This window comes from Penaeus monodon, chromosome 5 (assembly GCF_015228065.2).
Source record: "Penaeus monodon isolate SGIC_2016 chromosome 5, NSTDA_Pmon_1, whole genome shotgun sequence".
Taxonomy (NCBI): domain Eukaryota; kingdom Metazoa; phylum Arthropoda; class Malacostraca; order Decapoda; family Penaeidae; genus Penaeus; species Penaeus monodon.
Genome location: NC_051390.1, coordinates 55678039 through 55701047, shown reverse-complemented (window position 1 = coordinate 55701047; position 23009 = coordinate 55678039). Strand labels below are relative to the sequence as shown.

General features: G+C 39.9%; 1 protein-coding gene and 1 long non-coding RNA gene across 2 annotated transcripts in view; both read right to left on the bottom strand.

Annotated features, from left to right (window-relative positions):
* The window catches only part of LOC119573595, a 90008-nt gene that overhangs the window by 2035 nt on the left and 64964 nt on the right, over window positions 1–23009 (bottom strand). The window lies entirely within an intron of this gene.
* Window positions 5616–8320, bottom strand: LOC119573389. The gene is made up of 3 exons (XR_005228805.1): window positions 8153–8320; window positions 7046–7135; window positions 5616–6350 (listed from the first exon to the last, which is right to left on the bottom strand). It is a non-coding gene; the product is annotated as an uncharacterized LOC119573389 (long non-coding RNA).

Below are 23009 nucleotides of genomic sequence, written 5' to 3'. Positions count from 1 at the left end.
CATTAAGGCGGAACACGACATCGGAAACATCAGAGACGTCATATATATTAAGGTAATAGTTATTATATTGGTTATGTTCATGTACGCTGCCCCTCCTTCAGTAAAATACAGAACCCGTAACGTTGAGTTTTTCTAGAACCCTTTTTATTTTTTTGTATTTTATCAATCTCAATTTCTTAATTTTACTAGAATCTTCTATTTCCTTTTTATTTTTGTTTTGTTTTATCGTGTATGGCCTTGGTTTTAGATTAGTTTAATTAGGTTTTACATTAGTCTTTCGTTGAGTTCCATGGGTTTTATTTCTTTGTCTTACTTTAAAATTAATTTTAATTGTAAGTTTTGGCGGTTTTGAAATCTTTGTTTTACGTAAACCAGAGCCATATCACGACTGCCTTTAAATATGAAAGCAACACCGAAGATGAATATCTCTGAGGCCTAAATTAAATAAGGAAAAGGGCTATACGCTACCAGATCACGTCCTTTTCATTGATCAGACACGAGATGAAATATAGAAAGTACAGCACATTGAAACATGGCGAAGAGATCCGTAGAGTATATCACGGACTAAAGTAGACGCTACAGAGGCTTATAAATACTAACAACCGTATCCGAGCCGTTACATGCTAGTATTTTATCAAATTTCCTTATGTAGAAGTGTAATTCTTATTCTTGAATGACAAATAATGCTTACCAATGGTATCAATATATGTATTTTTTTTGCATAAAAGTACTATCTAACCTTGTTATTAAAGAAGAAATAAACAAAATACCCAAAACTATTAACATATTTTGTCTTAGAAAAAAAAAATCATTGATCGATTGATTATTTAAAATTATCTGCCCCGCCTACGGCAAAAAACACTAATAAATATTATATAAAAATCAAATCATGAGTAATGTGCTTATAAAAGTATACAGCTATTGCATAAATATTATGCATCCTTATATTTTGTTTAAAATATTAGACTCCCTTAGGAAACTAATAAGTCCTTGTCACAATCCTCCGATACATTTTCCAGCGAGACAAGTACATACGTCTGAGAATGCTGCACATTTTCCCACTAAATGTGCGACCGCCAATGGCACTCCTCACAATGTGGTGCACTTTTAGCTGTCATCAGTGACCGATTCTCAGCCTTGTTAACAAAACTTCTACTTGGCGGTTACATTATAATCATTCAGCATGTAAACTGCCTACGTTATCACCGTCTTCTTCGTGGTCAGAGAATATTTCTCCCTGTAATGTTGACCGCAGCCTAGACGAGGGGCTCTATATTCCCGCACGCGCCGCACTCATCACTGACGCGGATGCGCGCGGGGGGAAGTAAAACCGCACGCGGCGGCGGCGGCGAGGGCGGCGGCGGCGAGGGGTGCGGAGGGCGGTGGGGGCGACAGGGGAAGGGGCGCCTTTATCCAATACACGAACAATTATAAAAGCTTTATAACAGGATGGGGCAAACGGTAAATTATTTTACCTCATTTTTTCATATTTCATAAAAGTTCTTGGTTTTGATAAAGAGTCAGTTGCTAAAAGGGGATATGTGTTAACAATTAGTCAAAGCCTTCTTTTGTACAATTGTGTTGATTTTTTAAAGATAGAAATAGTTTACATGGGTCTTTAACTGTTTTCACTACTACAGCAACTAGTGACATAGTGAAAAATTATAGGTGAAAGATGTTTAAGACATGCCAGTGTTTTCTTCATTTGGCATGCTTGTATATTAAGTTATTCAGAAAATATGGAAGAGGTCGAGTAGCAAGTTTTATTCAGTGTCAACGTAAAGATATTTCTCTCTTTGTAAGAGATTTAAGAAAATATATGCGTGTATTACTTAAAAAGTGGTGCCTGAATGCGCAAACAATATTTGTTACCGTTGCATCGTTCTTTTTCTTCCTATATACGTGTAGCTGGGTACTATAGACAATTTCGAGGAGGGGGAGTAAATTGCTGAAGAACTAGTCCACTTTCTGTGTTGATTCGTCTTTTTCTGATATCATCATAAAACGGAGGATGTATTGTTATGCGACCTCTTATGGGAGGATACGCTCGTCTGTATATAGTTATACATATGGGCCTTAAGGGAAAACTAAATATATTTCCTAAGTTGCATTGTAGATTGTAAAACATCGAGAAATGCGGCATTTTAGGAAAAATACCGCATTGTCCCTTGAGGTTAATTAGCAAAATATAGCTGAGTCAACACGTGGGACAGGTGGTGATGCTAGTTGGTAGATAATTAGGCGTTCAGGCGTAAATATGAGGAGGAAACCCGTTTTTTACCTGGTGTAGATACCTTGAAAACACTATTAATGCTCTCTAAATAGAATCAAACCAACGTAATAGGTAATTAACCTGTTAGTTTTATAAGTATGAAAGGTGCAAACATATGAAATATTGGTTATTGCATTTACATTTACACAGAAACTTTAAGCCTGTTATTTGTGTTATCGCCTCTTAGGACGTGTGTTTGTGTAAGTTTGAGTCATAATAAAGGCAAATTGAGTGCATAAAGGCATATGGGGGGAGGAGGGGGAGTGATGATGGAGGTGGGGTCGTCAGCGGCAACTGACATCGGGCTATCATATTGATCGTGTCACGCTCATTAGCTATAGGTGTGATCACTCGCCTGTAAAACTTCAGTGCAGAGCTGTACTATCTCCTTAGACAGGACTTGTGACTGGTGATTTGTTTGTTTGCTTCTTTTTCTTACTATTATTGCTTTATAATGGGGTATGGAGGAATGTGGGACAGGGGCGGTAGGAAGATAAGGAAGGCTCACCTGTTCTCGGGTCAACACCTTGAATTTGGTCATCACCTGGCCTGACTTCTATCCGTCCTGCGTTTGGGTTCTTTCCCTTGCGCGGTTATTTCTTATTGGTTATGAGGGATGATCACTCGTCTGTAACACAGTCATTTGTCAAGTCAGTTACAAGTTCAAACAATAGTTATACATATGGGCAGGTAGTGACGCTAGTTGGTAGATAATTAGGTGTTCATGCATAAATACGAGGGGGAAACCCGTCTTTGACCTGGTGTAGATACCTTGAAAACCCTATTAAGCTTGTTATTTGTGTTATCGCCTCTTGGGGCGTATGTTTGTGTAAGCTTGAGAGTCATAATAAAGTACAAGAATTTCATGATCCTTTTCAATAAACTATATTTTTATTATGAAAATGTCTTTGGGATGTAAGAATGACTAGTATAACATGTTAAAAGATGAGACCCCTATCGCCCCCACTCCCCCTTACCGCCTCCCCACCCAACAATATCAATAGTTGCCAGCATGGAAATATTGCTGCCAGTGGTATTTAAAGCCCGGTTTAGTCGTTGGTGAGTGAACAGTGAGTGACAATACGCCAGGAAGAAAAGAAGATATTCAATGGAGAAACCCCCTACACTACATATAATAAATCATCACCACCTGGAGATATCAACGCAATGAAGAAACGGGTTAAGTTCCGTAATCCACTGGTGATAGACTGTCATTTAAGAGGAGGACACGATCGAGACAAAAGAATTATCTTCCAGACAGCTCTAACCTATCGCTACATAGATGGTCCTGACACATGCACTATCAAACACCCAAGAGCTGCCACCGGTGAAGATGATCTATCCAATATATTCTCATCATTCACCAATAGCGAGAAATCGTTAGCAAACACAGAATAGAACCAGTGATATATTCTCTTAGCAAAAACAGAACATGCTTTGGAGAGGAGAGGAGGGGTGGTGGTGACATTAGAGACAATTGTGCAAGCACGAGTTCTCCTTCCACATCTCCTACACCCTATATGGGATTGACGCAAAATATGGCTGAGGAGGAAAGTCTATCACAGACGATAGATTTATCATTTTGGTATTCACCTTAGCAATATTTGCGTGTATGCGTGTGTGTGTGTGTGTGTGTGTGTGTGTGTGTGAGTGTGTGTGTGTGTGTGTGCGAGCGCATTGTATAGTGTTTATACAATCAAAAATAAAAGCATATATTGTATAACGAGTTTTTATAATCCTTTACACTTTACACTTAGTAGCCATCGTTAGCTAAGGTCCAGTGGTTACCTCGTGACTACTGTAGTCATTAACCTGCTTTCACTCTCGACAAGGTTGCGTGGTTACGCGGTGATCATTGATCTATGTCACCTGTCACCTGTATTGGAGGGGATCCTCGTCTGTAGCACATCATTAGTTTCATTATTTCTCTTATGATGCGTCATGTACGAACATAAAATGCACATGTGAAAGTATGTTAATGATTTCCGGGTATTGATTATGTTGTTGTGGACATTGGTTGTGGTTTGCGGTTTGTGGTTGCGACAAGGTCACTGGTTACGTCACGGTCACTGACCTACTTTCACATTCATGTACGTATGTGAATGTGCTGGATTGTGTCCCGCTTCAATCTACTTACACTATGTATATGTATATACATATATGGGGGTGTATGTATATATATATATATATATATATATAATATATGTATGTATACACACACACACACACACGTGTATATGTATATATATATATATATATATATATATATATATATATATATATATTTAAATCTGTGTGTGGATGATAGATGGCACGACTCTGTCTCGAGGAAAATTATACACACACACACACACACACACACACACACACACACACACACACACACACACACACATATATATATATATATATATATATATATATATATATATATATATGGTCCAATGGTTAGAGGAATGGACTCCGAAGCTCATAGTCCCGAGTTCATTTCCTCGCCGCGGCAGTCGTAAAAATGCCTGGGTTCCGACTGCTGGCTCGAGCCCCACACCCACGGCGAAAAAAACGACATACCGCTTTTAGAAGTCAAACACAGATGTCGTAGGGGAGGTCACCGCCGTGACAAAAGTGTTAGCACGCCGAACCGCGGTTGATTAGGAAGGGCATCCAATCAGGCAAGGGTGGTACTGCCAAATAACGTCTCAATAGTGAATTTAAAGAGGCCTAGAACCTGCAGTGGAATACGTGGCTGTTGAACAAACAACCAAACAAAAATATATATGCATACATACACACACATCCACATATACATACTGTAAGTGTGTATATGTGTGTACATAAATGGATAGTTATACTTATTCTACTTTTTGCAATTTTCATTTTTTATTTTTCATTGTCCCGTTTTCTCCTTTCAAAAAGGTGCGTACTTCCATTCGACCCTGTATTGTGCTGGCACATGTCTCTCTCTCTCTATCTATCCTACACTTTTTTTTTTTTTTTTTATAAGGTCACGTAAATTGTCCACTGTTCTCCATTTGGTGATAAAATGGAGAGTGCACCACTGAAATATGAAATAGTGTATATCATGTGTGGCCTGTATGTATTTTCTTAAGCGAAACCATGTCCATTTTATTCTCTTCACTAGTTTCAGCTGTAAAATGGATGACACTATATGGTTTCAACAGCTAAATCCATTTTCAGGTTTAAATCTGGTGCAATTATATATATATATATATACATATATATATACATATATGCATATACATACATATATGCATATACATACATATATATATATATACACATGTGTGTGTGTTTGTATTTTTGAGGTTGAAGAAAAACACTCTTCAATATGATTAATTTAGATAAAATACATCTGTACTAATTCATCAGATAAATACCTTGCATTTCCCGAAGCAACTTTAACTGTGTGTGTACAACTGTGTGAGCATAATTAGTCTCGAAACCTGGGGAAAGGCGGCCATCACCTCGAAATTTCAAACCCAATTGATGTAACTATCGAACCAATAAGAAACATTAGCCTTTCACTTAGAATAAATTTTCCGTCCTCTTCTCTTCTCATTTTGCCTTCGCCTCCTTCACTCTTTCACTCCCCTTTTCCTTTGTTTTTTTTTTTCTCCTTTTCCCTTATTTCTCCCTAGTTTTCTTCCAGTCCCCTCTTCTGCTCTAAAGTTTTTAGTCTGTCATTATTCCCCTTCTGTTCTCTCCCCTCTCCTTAGTTCCCCCCGTCCCTCTTCTCCTTCCCCCACCCTCATTTCTTCCTCCCTCTCCTCCTTCCACTCTCTTTCCCCCCCTTCCTCTTCTCCTCCTTCCCCCTTTCTCTAAACCTCACTATACATCAGCCTTGAAGCCCCTGCTCCTCCTCTTGCCGGAGAAGAAGATCCTGATGAAGTTCGAGTCCGAAATGACGTTCGGCGGGAGTGCGAAGCCACTGAAGGAGAAGACAGAGCCAGAGGTGTAGTAAAGGTCGGTGGTTGGGGTTCACAGCCACGAAGTTCTGAGCGTAGGTTCCCAGGCGCATGTGGGTGAAGGTCAACTGAACTTTATTGCCAACTGACGCCTAGGAATGAATGGAAGAAAAGGTATAATACAGGTTTATTCGTAGTTGTGGGCTCTCAGTGGTTTAATGGGCTAAGACTGCTTGTTTGTATGTATGTTTGTCAGTTGTAACCTTTTTGGTGTCCTCGGGAATGAGGGCCTATTCCTAGCACACAGGAGTAGGTATCGATCTATAGTACCTACAAGTCGAGGCTATACGTCATTCGACATTCGCCACCTTATCATAACACCATTTATAATTGAAGACAGTAGCAGATCTACAGGGGTGCATGATGCGGGGCTGCTTTCCACTGCTGCAGTCCGCTCTTCTTTCCCTAGCTGCCCATCCCTCAGACGTTTTAGATCTTTAAAAAAGATATATATTCTTCCTTCTTAAGGTAAATAACCTATTCAGAAATCTCTTGGATTGCTTGCTAAACGGACTGTCATGAGGCAGAGACAAAATACAAAATAGAAAAAAAGGTTTATTTAGATCTGCACACTCCTACATGCCACCACATCACTATAGCAAAACTAAAACTCATTGCTGTTTTCTATGAATATTTCTAGATTCGCCAGTGATTGGAATTTATATTACTTATTGCACTTGATTATCTCACAATCCTCGAGTAACCCTACAAATATATATACACTTATAAACACGATCAAAATGCTTAATCCTTCCAAGTAAATGAGTAAATAAGTGTCAACACTTACCATGATTTTCCATTCACAGTACTTCTTACTCGGGTGCCTGCGGGGGAACCTCGGCGACGTGATGACTCCCCCGGGGCTGGCGGAGAGGACCTGGGGAGGGAAGCCCGTGAAAGGTGGCTGGACTGCGCGAAAGGAACTTATTTTGTTTGATCATATTCACTGCATGTCTGTGGATTTTGCTACGCACGCGCGCGCGCGCGCGCGAGTGTGTGTGTGTGTGAGTGTGTTTGTATGTGTGTGTGTGCATATATGTCAATGTTTATATATATATACATACACACACACACACACACACACACGTTTTGTGTGTGTGTGTGTGTTCATATATATATATATATATATATATATATATATATATATATATTATATTATATATATGTGTGTGTGTGTTATATATATATATAGATAATTATATATATATATATATTTTATATATATATGTATATATATATATATATAATACATATATATAATATATATTATATATATATGATATATATGTACATACATACATACATATGTACATATATATATTCATATATATTTATATACATACATGCACACACACACACACACACACACACACACACACACACACACACACACACACACACACACACACGACACACACACACACACACACACACACACAAACACACACACACACATATATATGTATATATATATATATATATATATATATAATATATTAATGTATATATATATATATATTATATATTATATATATAATATAATATATATTATATATATATATATATATATATATATATATATATAATGTCTCTCAGATTCCAGACGGAATTCCATAGAATTCGATGTCAGCAGATAAAGTACCGTTACTCTATGGTTTCGGTCTCCTTCCCTTCGTGCTCTACACATGTGATTTTATTGGTTAATGAGTAATCCAGTGTTATTTTATGGGCTTTCCTATGTCGATATTTTGATTCACGAAGACCTACATAACATTTTTTGTTGTTAACAAAGGAAGAATAGAAAGTACAGGTCCCCGTGTTTACATTTGTCTCTCACTAACTTGAGTTGGGCGAGAAGAAAACGTTCTGATGGCGAAATACTCATCACACTTACTTGGTGGCAAGAGGAAGTCCTTGGGTTGAACTGTGCACGGAAACCCGTCCACTCTCCGACAGCATTGGACGTGAAAGTAGCGAGGAATTGTGCACTGGGGATGATGTTCCTATATCGTCTTTTTCTCCCCGACAGGCTGTTAAGGAAAGATACACAGAGGCATCAAAGGAAAGCCAAATCTCTAGGGAACTTTGGAGAGAAATTATGCTGTGTGGGCATTGTGTGCGTATGTGTGTGTTGTGTTGTGTTGTGTGTGTGTGTTGTGTTGTGTTGTGTGTGTGTGTACGTACATGCACCTACATGCATTTGTAGATGTTTTTAAATATGCGAGTGCGTGTGTATTTGGATGTACAGTATAATATAATTATAATATACAATATAGTTATTTCTATTTATTACAGTGGTTATTATTATGTTTGGTGTGGCAGGCTATCTGTTTGCTTCTAAATTAACCCCTGTGTGCAAGGAATGGCCACGGTTACCATCCATTGGCGGCGCAGGATTTGAATGAGGTCCAAGAACGCTACCCTGCCCACACAGCCAACAAAGATGTGTTATTAAATCCAGTTAAATCACCACATCCGGGCTCGCCATAAGGCCAAAGAAGGAAATCCATTGTTCTAAGTATGCATTTCTGACTTACTTTAGCGGCGGCGGTAAGGGTTCTGAATCACAAGGGTGTCGCCCGCACGCAGCCCAAGAACCCTGTGAATAAGTTCACGTGGCGAGCTCCTCCTGCTGTAAATTATGATAATAATGATGAGATGGTAAGCGATGATGAAACAAGATAAAGGAACAGGGGTATGATAAAATGGTAATGGGATGATGATGGAAGATACTAGTGATAACAGAGTTTATGACGATGCTGATGATAACAAGGATGATGATGACGATGGGGAAAGATATTGATGTGGGAAAAGTAAAATTAAAGAATAATGGAATTAGGTGCAATGATATTATCAATAAATTTGTTAAAATAATAATGATAGCACAGTAAACCTATAAAAAACGGTTTAAAAAAAATACAAAATGAAGTGATGGTAATGGCAATAAATAAAACCGATAATATTTAAAGAAATGCTAAGATAAAAACCCCCAGCTTATTGGAAAGTTCCGCATCCAACACAGAATCATTATCATATTAATTATAAATAAGATATGATTTGACAATTAGCCAAGACTACCTAAAGTCTCAACCATTAAACTTAAAGTGATTTTTAGAAAATTTATTTTGAATAACCGAGAAATGACTTTGTACTGCAGTAGTTTTTTATATATTTAAAACTAAATCCTATCGACACAAGGCAAAATTATTATTGTCATCATTATTATCATTAACTGTTGCTTACTGATACGTTGCTAGGGTAAACAATATTATGATTAATAATAATAATAATAACATGATCATTATAATAATAATAAAAATGATATCTATTATTATTATTTGTAGTAGTATTATCACTATCAACATTATCATTAGTAGTGGTAGATGTGGTTTAGTAGTATGATCATTATTAACATTATCGTTAGTGTCATTATTGCAATTATCATCATTATTATCATCAATATTATCACCAGTATTATCACCATCAATATTATCACCAGTATTATCACCATCATTAGTATCATTATCATCAGCACCATCATCATTACTATTGCTATTATCACCATCATTATCATTATCATCATTATTATTATCACATGTCATTATCACTAGAAAATTGACCTGTAACTTACTGCAATTGTCATCATCATTATCAGTGCTATAATTATCTTCATCATCATCACATATGTCATTATCACTAGAAATTTTACCCTAAACTTACTGTCATTATCATCATTATCATATTATCAGTACCACCATCATTATCACTGCTATTATTATCTTCATCATCATCATTATAAACATCATCACATATGTCATGACCACTGGAAAATTGGCCCTAAACTTACTGTAATTCCTGAAAGAGTACAGTACGCGTTTGGTGGATAATATTCAGGGAAGTTTGGAGAAATGAAATAAGTCAGTCCGTTTTCTGTGTATGAGGTACACTGACCAACCGAGGCCGTTGTGGTTGTGGTTGTTGTTTGTCGATATGGCTGTGGTTGTTGTTGATGTGCTTGTGGTTGTTGTCGATGTGACTGGTTGTTGTAGTGGTACTTGTAGTTGAAGATGTACTTGTAGTTGTAGACAATCTTGTAGTGGTACTTGCAGTCGCACTGGTTCTTGTACTTGTAGTTGTAGTCGTACTAGTATTTGTACTTGTGCTTGTAGTCGTGGTGGTGCTAGTAGTCGTGGTGGTAGTTGTTCCCGAAGGCGCGCAGAAAGGAATGGGAACAAAGGTGAGGCAGCGACACCGGGTTTGAAATTTGTCACACACTTGAAATACAGAATAATTTCTCATCCAACAGGACTGGAACTCTTGGCCAGGCGAAATATCCGTACCAACAGAAACCTGGCGGAGAGAGGGAGAGGGTAAGAGAGGGAGGACGGGATATGGGCGAAGGGATGGAGGGAGAGAAAGGAGGGAAAGGAGGGAGGAGGAGGGGAGGAGGGAGATGAGAGAGAGAGAGAGAGGAGTCTTCTTACTACCAACATTCAGCAAGATACTAGAAAAAAAAATATTGTTCTCACCTAACAAAACACCTCAAACCAAAACCATCTTCTGTCTACGTAATATAGCTTTCAGAAGAACCGGCTTGCTGCCGGACCTGCTGTCGCAGATAACTGCAGACTGAGTCAGCGGCACTTGGACTGCGGACAGCGCACTTGTGGTCTTGCCTGGACATAGCATAGAGGGAGATTAGAGCATAGCATAGGGGCACCTAGTTGTGCACAAGTTAAAAGTATTTGGGAGTGGACGGGCGAATAGTCCTTTCGAAAAAAAAATATACTACTCAACAGACAAATGAGAGTCGGTCCTCAATGGAAAGCGGATTCTCTAAGGAAGTATGCTGGGCCTCTGCTGTGAAATATACTTCTTAAGGCTGTTCCACATCATTTCTGAAACAAAGCATCTGCGGATGATGGAACACACTCCTTTAGGTATGAGCCCTGGGAACAGGAGTGAAAAAACTCTAAATGACGGGCTCGCACAAATATCGACTGGGGAGAGAAAATGGTCAGGTGTCCTTTTGCCGAATTAAGACTCAGCTTATGGTTGTTAAGAGACAAGCAGTGATTATCCAAGGTCACTTCAACGAGAGTGTCCAACATTTTTTTTAAGAACACAAGAAGAATTGAAGTACTGGCATCACATTCAAACAAAAATGAATAAATAAGTAATTAAATAAATAGATAAAATAAAAATAAATAAATAAATAACAAAAATAAATAAACAATAACGAAAAAATAAAATAGATAAAAAAAAATGGTCACGTAGAAAGCTTGCGAGAAGGGCTTCGCAGAAGAACTTGCATCGTGATGAGAATACAAGAAAAGAGCAGAAAGAAAATCATAGGAATCCTTCTATAGATTTTCTTTACTCTTTCTGGATTCTTGTATTCAGCAGTTCAAGAGAAACCTCGACAGCCTTCAACAAGGAGATACGTAACTGTCTTGACGACGATCTTCCGCATCAATCGCCACACCAGTTCCCGCCCATGCAGCCAATTAGACTGCCCTACGAGAACCGTGGAACGAGCGCCACCGCCCGGAGAACCTCGTGTTGCACAGCGCACACCAAATTAGGGAATCTGGTATTTCTGTCATCGATATGAAACACTCAGTTATCACAAACTTTCAAAAAACAAAGCCACATGTGTGCTAAAAGACCCACTAAGAATGATTTAGGTAATTTATGTGGCTGAATCAGATGAGGTTAGACTTGAAAGTAGGAGTCATTAAAACATTGAATTCTCTTAGTCTCTAAAAACAGATTTTTACTAACATATCTAATAATTATAAGCATATACAATTATATTACAATTAAAGTATTGTATATACATAACTTGCCCTGCCGTTGCATAGTAGTCCTGATTTAGGGCATCGTACAAACAGCCGGAGTTGTGGCTAACGCCGTTTTACCGTTAGTGAAAACCGCTTGGTACACGTGAATGCCGTGAAAGTCAGTTTACTTCAGTACACTCGGGGGCGATGATCCATTTGACGAATCCGAACTGTTGCGTGAAAACACTAGGTGTGTATGAAAAGCATATCCGTACATGTATATATTTCTACATATAGTGAAAGATAGAGAGGGAGAGAGTTGGGCACACAGACTACAATCAGATTGCATCTGCTCTATATGACTGAGGTTTCTAAGTACACCAAGTTTTGGTACTGGAATCATTAAGCTAGTACAATACGCTATCAAAACTTTAGTCAAAGTATTTGCAATTCTCCCCCCCTGAAAAGGCCAAGTAGTAACGAGGACAATTGTTTATTTAGGCATAATGGTTTCAATCCTTAGCATTACAGCGCATCTCCCTGAAGAGATAGAGTTTCATTCTTCGTATTTTCAGTGTCAGTGATTATATGGAATCAGAGAGTAATAAAGTGGTTCCCAACCTGGCTGACATGTATGCTCAGGGATACATTTGCACTATTTCAAAAGGGCATAGAGTACATGTGTTGCCACTTACCATCAGAGAATTAATCAACAAGATTTGCAATCCACATTTTCAGGGTTGTTGGGGACTACGGGTAATCAAAATTTCAAAACACCTGAAACTTTATCTTCATAGTGTGGTGTAATGATTCTCCCTTGTAGTAATGAAACAGGCTTAAGCATCTCATTAGTATTAGTACACGTATTTAGTTATTAGTATGGTCATTCTTGGACTTTCACTCATGAGTCATGCCCAGTGTGCTAACAGCTATAAAGATATTCCATAAAATTCGCTTGTTCCACTTTCTTAATTTGTATCAGTAGTAACAATCTCTTAAGAATCATCAACAACGGAGTTATAAGGAAATAATTGTTGGATCAATATAGTTTTATAAATTTTTGACTTAAGTTGAAGGAAAACTGTCAGAAACATCCAAATAGGTGCAAATAAGCCCAGCTTAAGAAGGACATTTCTGATTTATATTATTTCGAAGGAAAAAAATAAAAACCACACACACATGAAAAAAAAAAAACATACCACTATGGCTAGAGGAGTAATGAACTGGAGGGGACTGTTATACAAACTTTACCATGAGGAAAGAATAGGATAGTCACGGTTGAAATAGTTTTCTCAAACGGTGACGATCTCAGTATAAATATAGGATAGGCATCTGAAGAATGTATAAATTTGTTAAAATGGTATTTCATGCATTTAACATGTGTGACTTTTACCAGTGTCTCTTGAATATCTGTTTTAAGGAGCGCATCGCAACAGTTCTGTTTCATAAAGTAAAGTAATTCAAGGAGTAGTCATTAATGATAATCTAAAGTCATGAACGTTCATTTCATAATGAACGTGACTGGTCTGTGAAATAAAACCCCCAAAAAAAAATTGTTAAAAAATATTCCATTTGTGAGACAGACATAAACAGAGACAATCTGTGTGGACAAAATAAGAATTATCAGTGCCTATACAGATCCGAAAGAGGAACCAACCATTATCGAGTGTATTAACAGTCTCGCAGCTGCTCCCTGAAGTTCCATCAGGACACACACAAGTGCAGTCACTTCCTAAATAACCATTATTCTGACAGGGATCACTACTAGTCCGCAAGAGATGAGGAGTTATCTGTACAGCAATACATGGGGTTTACTATGAGATTGTCCATGTGGACGAGGCCTTCGCGGCTGGCCAATTTTCAGCATGGAAACCCCGGGTCTTTGGTCACGATGGTATTATGGCTGTCAGAGAAGAAGCCCTGTGGAAAAGAAAAGGATGTTATATCAAGAAATATGAAGAAACACAACAAATGTTGGAACCTCGGAATGCTGGACCCAGTCTTGTAGAAGTTCTTAAACTTTGTCTTACAGGATCGTGACTTCTCTCTCTCTACACACACACAGACGTATATACTATTATATATATATATTATTAATATATATATTATATATATATAATATAATATATGTATGTAGTATGTATATACACATATTGATGCACATTCCACATTACGCCAACACACACTATAAAACAATTAGAACTGTAAAAAAGCCATATGATTTTAACCTGAGCATAGTAATGCATAATGAGGAATAGTCATCCGGCAACCATCCATAATTGCTGGTCTCATGAGTGTTAAGTTATTAATCGCCGTGATATGATGTTATTGTGTGAGAATTGAAGACGTGTTCGTCTCGGTCTGACCTTAGTGCTCATGCCAGAAGCCAAGCGTTGTCCACCTCGTGTACCAGACTGCCAAATGCAACGCAGGTCATGGAAAGTCAAAGTCTGAGTTGAAATAAGTATTTTTTGGACTTTCGACCGATTAGAGATAGCGTGCGTTTAAGTAGCGAAATTAGTGATTAGAGATCAGGTGTTGTTCCTTGTGCACGGTAATTTCGCTGCTAGTTGTACCGTCGACATGTCTACTAAAAAACGACTTCTTAGCCAAAAATATTAAAACTCACCAAAACGTTTCATAAAAAAAGAACCTCCTAAAACGAAAACAAAAGACTAAAATTCATTAAAAAAAAAAACATTAAAAACTCAAACTTAACTAAAACTCACAAAATCTCTAAAACTCTTAACGAAACTAAAACTCATACAAAATAACTCATCAAAAAATAACCTAAAAAAAGCTAAAACTTATAAAAACACACTTCATAATAACGAATAATAATAAACATAATGAAAAATAAATAAATAAACAAAATAAAACTAAAATTCATAAAAACACCTAATCTAAATCTTCATGATCTGCTTGTAGCACATAGACCCAACCCTTCGTAGCACTGATTGGCGCCAAACTTTTTTTTTTTTATCAACATTCTCTTATTTCCTCTCTCTCTCCCTCTCTCCGCCTCACTCTCTTTTTTCCTCCCCCCCTCTCTTCCCTCCCCCCTCCCCCCTCTTCCTCCCTCCCTCCCTCTTTCCCTCTCCTCTCCCTCCCTCCCTCAGACTCACCGACTGTTCACACCACACGGCAAGTTGATGATCTGTCTCCGCTGCCGCTGACCATTCCCACGTAATAGTTACAGGAGGAAAGCGTGGCCCTGTATTTGAACTAAGCGTTCTCCAGTCTGGTGTTCCGAGACCCGGTGAAGGTGAGGCAGTGTGTTTCGATCCGTGCTGGAGGCGCTCCGGACGGCTGCCTTGCAACCAGGTCCTTGAGAGTCATTTAGAGATAAGTTCGCATGTACGTGTGTGTATATATATATATATATTATAATATATATATATATATAATATATATATATATATATCACATATATGTATATGCGTGTCTGTTAGCGTATATATATATGACAAAAGGCTTAAAGGCTCTTTCTTAACAACGGTACACTGTCAAGCCAATACCGACCATCCCTCTAAAGGTATAGGAATGTGAGGAAGCCGTTGACATTAGGCCAGGAAGCTGGTGACGTGGCCCGTTGATCGCCTTCCTGTTGAGGATGTCGGCCATCTGGCTCCGGGGTCAGCATACGTGTCCATCAGTTTCTCGAGCTGGAAAAATAGCACGCTTGAAATGCCACTTCTATAGGTTTAAAATAACAGGAATATCCCTTTCGTAATCTTCATGAAGCGCAAGTGTTGAGCTTGTGTATTCTTTTTTTTCTGTGATTCATTATTTGCTATTTAATCAAGTATTTCTTATTTTATCATATTCATCTATTTATTCAGTATTTGCTTATTAATATTTATCTTGTTTTATTATCATTCTTTTGTTGGTTTTTTTTTTTCCCATTTCTTTTGTTTTTCCGGGGGGTTTTTCCCTTACTTTTTTGAGTTTCTTCTTGCAATGTTTTTATTTTTTAATCATGCATTTATTTACTCTTTATCTTATACTTTTTTTTCTCTTCTTTTTCGTTCTCAATGTTTTAAAACTTGCATGTCTGGCAATTTTTATAACATATTAAATCATTATTGGAGCTCCTCGTGGCAATGTTATAGTTATTTTTAACATTTATTTATTCATATCATATCCCCCCTTTTTAAGCCTCCTTCTTAGTAATGTTATATACGCATTTAATTACTTATTAATCCTTACTCATTTGTTATTTTGATATCCCCCCTCCTCATTTTAAGCATCCCTCTATGCATAAACACTGAACACTGCGTTTGTGTGTTCAGGACCAGAGCTACGTACCAATTCCTCCCCTCCAGCCTGCTCAGTTAGCTGACGCGAGCTGTTCCTCTAGTGAGTACGATGGCGTCTCCCTCGTCGCCCTTTCAGGATAAACAGAGCAAAAAAAGTTTACACATTGCAAGTAATCACGGGCGATAGAATAGATAGATAAAGAATTTGTTCATCATTGTTTATTCATCCATCTTCCGCTTCGATTCTCCTATGACAATTGACTTGAGTAGCAGAAAAATCTGCTAGAGAGGCTACTTGTGTGAAAACATTTTCTGTTGGAAAATTCAATAATGTACACCCTTTTGTGTAAAATTATATAATTCAATTTATTTAATTACCAAAGAAACGTGAAGAAAAAACATTAAACAAATTAAGGTTAAAAAATGTATCCTTGCAAAGGTGTATAAGGTCAATTAATTTTGTTTACATTAATTCTTGTGTTCCATTGGTTGATTTGATGTGTATGAGTGTAAGTATGAATAATAAATAATGGTGGAACCGTTTCTGTTCGTATTGGTGATTCATTTGACCAGAATCCATTAGATAGGGAAAGAGAATTAGCAACTATGGTACCCATGTCATCCCTATGCCAATATGAAAATATGGGAGAGTGCTGAGTCATGTCTGAGTGGTCCTTCAATGTAACTGTCAGGTTTTGGGAGAGTTAGTAGTGCCCATTTAAATGAATGGTTATGTTTAAAATTCCCACAATGTTCGGAAGTGAACAAAAAACATATCAAATATTCTCCATGCTAATAAAGAACCAGGCATTCAAACAAAATAGAAAAAGGGAGCTTCGAAGGAAGATGACAATTACAGTGAAAGAGAGAGAGAGAGACTTAAAGGTCACAAAATAAATAGCGGAAACAAATTTCATGAGCGATAATAACTAGGAAAATGATGTTAATAAAATGTACAATACAATACTCTGGAATAGATACTTTAAAATAAGAATATTTATATAAAATTACATGATGAATCCCGGGTTATTGTGAAAATGGTCAGTCCCGTTGTTCTCACATTCCGCTCCTGTTGAAGTACAATATATTTATTTAAATGGGTATTTTGCTTTAGATATATTTTATTTCGAAAGTGGGATTAGCCCAATTCTCACGGATGGCATACCATAGCATACCCACTAGTAATATAAGTTTATTTTATTCACACAAGATGGCTTTCTCCAAGTGTTTCGTCCCAAGGAGTCGGTATTAGTTGTACCTATCACACCTGTTTCCCTTTTCTTGACTTTTGGAATAGGTCTTAGTAGTATTATTGTATTGTCTAAATGTTACCAAGATCTTAATAACAATTTGATAACCATAACATCAATAACAATAATAGTTATCGAAACAAAATGCATAAAAAAATTAAAAAAAAAAATCTTGGCCACCTCAAGGAATGGGGAAAATGTGATAGACGCCTTGTGGCGCGCACATTTGGAGCCATATGTAGGTAAAAAAATTCACAAAATCTACAGGGGACAGAAATCAATCCGTGGTGGTTAGGTTAGAAAAGTAATGGGGTAGATTGTAATGGATACAAGAATGAATGAAATTATATGTGGTATTTTTTTTTTTTTTTTTTTTTTTTTTTTTGACGCACTTGCACACATACATATATAATCCAAATCAAAATATCTACTCCTAAAAATCAATAGAAATCTGCATAAAGAAAAGTCTGCAGAAAAGTCTCAAGCATTTCCGGCATAATATTATGCATAACACTTTTACATATTAACACGTCATTAGCTGGACAGTTATCATTCATTTGGGAAGTAATGAAAATTAGTGCTATTATTCCACTCACCTTAGCATCTCCATAACAAATAATTAGAATTAGTTTACTATCTACGACCTCTCGTCTGTACAAAATGTCAGGACCCTCGTATCAGAGGAAAAATTATATAAGGAATGTTACTATTGGAAAATAACAGAGAGTGAGGGAGGGGGTGGGAGGAGTGAAGGAGGAAAGGAGGAGGGAGAAAAGAGAGAGGAAGTGATTTTATCTCTCATTTTTCTGTGTTGAACTTCGCCTAAATAAAAACATCAAGCACCAAACAGAAGAAAAATTTAATTTGAATTTGAAAATGGGACACTCAACAGGAGCATTTGTTCCAGAATCTTTAGTTTAGCTTACAAAAATCTAAAAGTATATACCTGATAAACCCCCCCCCCACGATTTCTCTGTATTTTAAGAGTAAACTAAAAGTAAAGTAAAAAATTATTACCTGTATTTCTATGTTTACTTGGGTTCCAACTTCAACAAAAGTTTCTGTCAACAAGAGCGAGTAAAAAAAAAGTAAAACTCATTAATCATGAGTCAAAGTTTGCATAATTAAATGAATGAAAGAGCTTTAACTTTGCAATGACGATTTTCAATTCCCTGGGCTCAATCGTTCCTAACGAGTTGCATTAATTAATTAATTATATCTATTCTTATTCATCATCATTTTAATGCTAATCTTTACTACCACCAGTGTCATCTGCTTCCGGTGGCAATTAGGGGGTTGGCATAATGTGGTGGGTTTTTTGCTTCACGCACATGGGTTATGAAGCGATGGTGGTGACCTAGAGTAGTGTTAGTGCTTTGCATGCCTTCTCGCTTGCAGCTTCCACCCTGGCTAAGCCCAATGCGAAAAAGGGAAGCAGCTTCTGCATAAGTCTCTCCTGCCAGGTCACAGCCTCTCCATCATCAAGACTTCTGCAGTGCCTCCTCGTGGCCACCCATGGGTAACTGGGTACCTTGTGGTCCCAGGCTAAATCTGTGGGGGATCTCGGAGCAGCAGGAGGCCCTAGAGGTATGGAGTTATGGCCCACCGGCGTGTGGACACGCTCTGGCTTCGTACCAACTCCTGCCCCCTAGCGACGCTGGGGAAATGGGGCGGCTCGGGGGAGGTGGGCCTTGCCAGTCCTCCTCCCCCCAGGCAACGTCCTTTTTAAATGGAAATGCTGGGGGGAGGGGTGTTGTCCCTCCCACCCAGCAAGTAAGGCGGGCTGTGGGTCCCGCTGGGAGGGCAAATGTCGGTGTGCAGGATTGGAACGAGAGTTACTCGTCCCGCCTGCGCCCCGGCAGGCGCCAACCCACCATGAAGCTTGTGGGGGAAAGCCCTTGGGAACCCCACAGGTGGATAGGCGGTCCCACAGCCTGCCGACCTCCTTTATTTGGGGCTGTGTTGGCGAGGGCGGCAGAGGTGGCGTGCACCCGGAGTGACCACCCGAGGCTTAATCTCAGGCGTGCTTTCCGGGTAGGCGCTTGGAACATCCGGTCCTTGCGGCAGGATGAGCGGTTACCTCTGCTATCGCGGAATTGAAGCGACTGGGAGTTGGGGTGGCTGCCCTTTTCAGAGGTGAGAAGCCCGGGTAGCGGCACGATCAGTGTGGGTGTGTTACACCTACTACTGGTCCGGCCGCAGTGATGGTCCCACCCCCCAGGGTGTAACCATAGCCATCTCCAGTCGACTTCAGCCCGCGGTAGTCGAGATAACACCGGTTGATGAGTGTATCATGGCATTGAGACTGAAGCATGCTTTTGGCTTCTTGTCTCTTATTGCTGTATACGCTCCTACCGATGTATATAAAATCGATGTGAAAGAGGCGTTCTACGCCAAACTCGCATCTGTGGCAGACGATTGCCCCCGGCGAGACATTCGCATTGTTCTGGGCGACTTCAATGAGGTATCCGGCTGTGACCGAGCTGGCTACCAGATGTCTGTCAGCCCCCATGGCTCGGGAGCTGATCCCAGCAGCGAGAATAGCCTCCTTTTCCGGGACTTTGCTAGGTCCCAGAAAATGAGGATCTCTGGCTCCTGGTACCAAAGCGCTCCAACCCGCATCGCGGGACGGGGTAAGCGATACGGGTAATGTGGCCAAGGAGATCGACCACATTCTTGTCAGCACGCGATGGGGGATCGTCCAAAACTGCAGGGTTTACCGAGTGCCGAGTTCTGTGGAAACCGACCAAGGCTGCTTGTGGCTACCCTTCGGGTCCACTTCAAAACTCCCGTCCCTCCAGAGGCCCCCCTAAGGTGTTTAAACTTGGACAGACTAAGGGAGGGAGTGTGCCCGTGGGTTCGCCACGGCAGTCTCTGACCGATTCGCAGAAACCAGCAACCTGACGGACCCAGTTGCTCTGTGGGAGTCCTTCAAGCGTGTAACACTCGAAGCAGCTCAGGAGTCCATTGGCGTACGCCCAAGGACAAGGCAGAATACCATCTCCCTGGAGACATTACAGGCCACTGAAGCGTGTCGCAAGGCTCGGCTGAATGGGAATCAAGTCTTGCGTCGTTCCATGGTGCCTAGGGCTCGGACACTGCTGAGAAGGGACAAGGAACAGTCCATCAGGAATCTTGCTGAGGAGGTCGAAGGCCATTTCTGGTAAATGACCTTCGCCCTGCCTACCAAGCCCTGAGAAAACTGAACCCTAAGCCCTCCTCACAGATTGACTGCAGTCCGATCAGCGATGGACGGATCAAACTCAGATCATGTTGGGGTTCGTGAACGTTGGGCTGAGTACTTTCAACAGTTGTACCAGGTGGACCCTCCAACAGTTAGCTAGGATGCAAGCAAAGTCGCAGTGCCTGTGCCGGACCCCCATCAGCGAGGAACCTCCTACCCTAACAGAGGTTAGGATGGCGATTTCCAAGCTGAAGAGTGGGAAAGCTGCAGGCATAAGTGATATCCCTGCTGAACTGCTAAAGGCTGGGGGTGAACCTTTGGCTCGGGGCCTGCATACAGTCCTGACTGCCATTTGGCAGTCTAGTACCATTCCCCCTGACCTGCTGAGGGGCGTGGTCATCCCTCTCTGGAAGGGGAAAGGGGATAGATGGAACTGTAGCAACTACCGTGGCATTACACTGCTCAGCATACCAGGCAAGGTTCTCCCCCACATTCTTCTGAAACGGATCTGCAACCACCTACTGAGGCACCAGAGACCGGAGCAGTCTGGATTTACTCCTGGCAAGTCCACAATAGACCGTATACTAGCGCTTCAAATAATTGTGGGAAAACCGTCGTGAGTTTGGTCGTGGTTGCTGCAGCTTACATCGACCTCAAGAAGGCGTTTGACTCGGTGCATCGGGAAACGCTATGGGAGATCCTGAGGCTCCCGGGGAATTCCAACACGATTATTGGCCTGATAGCAAGCCTCTATAAATGGTACTGAAAATGCTGCAAAGTTTTGGTGGGGGTATGTCGAACTTCTTCCCCGTTAATTCAGGGGTGAGGCAAGGCTGTGTCCCTTGCACCCACACTTTTCAACACTTGTAGGACTGGATAATGGGGAGAACTACTAGCCAAAAATCAGTGCGGAGCACACTAGGCAATATTAAGGTCTCGGACCTAGATTTTGCCGACGATGTTTGCCATCCTATCTGAGTCCTTGGGGTCATGTGGCGGCTCTTGATGCATTTAGCAATGAGGCGAAGCCCCTAGGCCTAGAGGTCTCCTGGAACAAGACCAAGATTCAGGCTTTGGGGGCCCGTTAGGGGAACCCGTTCAGTCGATCCATGCTTGCGGCAGGACTTGAAGTCACAGAAGTTTTACATACCTTGGTAGCGTAGTCCCTATCTCTGGGTTGTCAGACCAGGGAAATCAGTAGACGGATTGGTCCGGCAACAGGAGCCATGAAATCGATCAACAAGAGCGTTTGGAGATGTCGGTACCTATGCAGAAGGACCAAGCTGCATGTCTTCAAGGCCTTGATACTTCCAGTTTTGCTCTATGGAAGCGAAACCTGGATGCTATCCAGTGCCTTGGAGTCTCGCCTTGATGCCTTTTGTAACAAGTCCCTTCGCCGGATCATGGGGTACAGTTGGCAGGACCACGTGTCCAATTGGCGGTTACACCGTGAGAACTGGCATGGGACCTGTTCTGCTAATCCGGGGTGCACTCGCCTCCCTATGGACGCCCTGCCCATCAGGTTGTCTCTCTGCTAGACAACCCTGGGTGGAGGAGACCTGTGGGACGTCCTAGGAGATCAGGCTTGGGCAGCTCAACAGACCTTTTCGCAGGGAAATTTGAGATGGGCCGTGTACCTGCCTGGAGACTCGCCTCGAGGGATCCTCGTGGCTGGAAGCGAAGGGTGGATGCGGCCTTGCGCCCCCGTCGGCGTTAGCCCCTTGATGATGATGATGATAATGTAAAGCGCCGCCCAGTTCTATGACGTAATAGGAATGGCTGTGTTAACGGTTAGCCATTTCACTATATTGGTTATTGTTTTTCGACTGGTACAAAGTATTATGGAATATAATATCTTAGATGGCTTTCGATATCATATGGTGAGTAGTGCTTTGTTATAGATACCCAATATAAGTACGAATAAGGATGACAATAACCGAGTTAGGAGGAATACATTTCCATACTCAATTCCTGTCGTGCAGGCTGGAACCGTCGGAAAAGACGACGCAAGATTGCTAGGTGTTATAAAAGCTGCTGTTATTATTATTATATATATATTTTTTTCTTTTATTATTATTATTATTATTGTTATTATTATTTTATTATTATTATTATTATTATTTTTATTATTTATTATATATATTTTTTTTTTTTTTTTTTTTTTTTTTTTAATTTATTCGTTCCTTAATACCCGATTTTAAGCTTATTCCTAGAATTTTTAAAAACCTATGACTGATATGAGTTATAATAGGCCTCTTCCCCCTTTTTTAGAAAC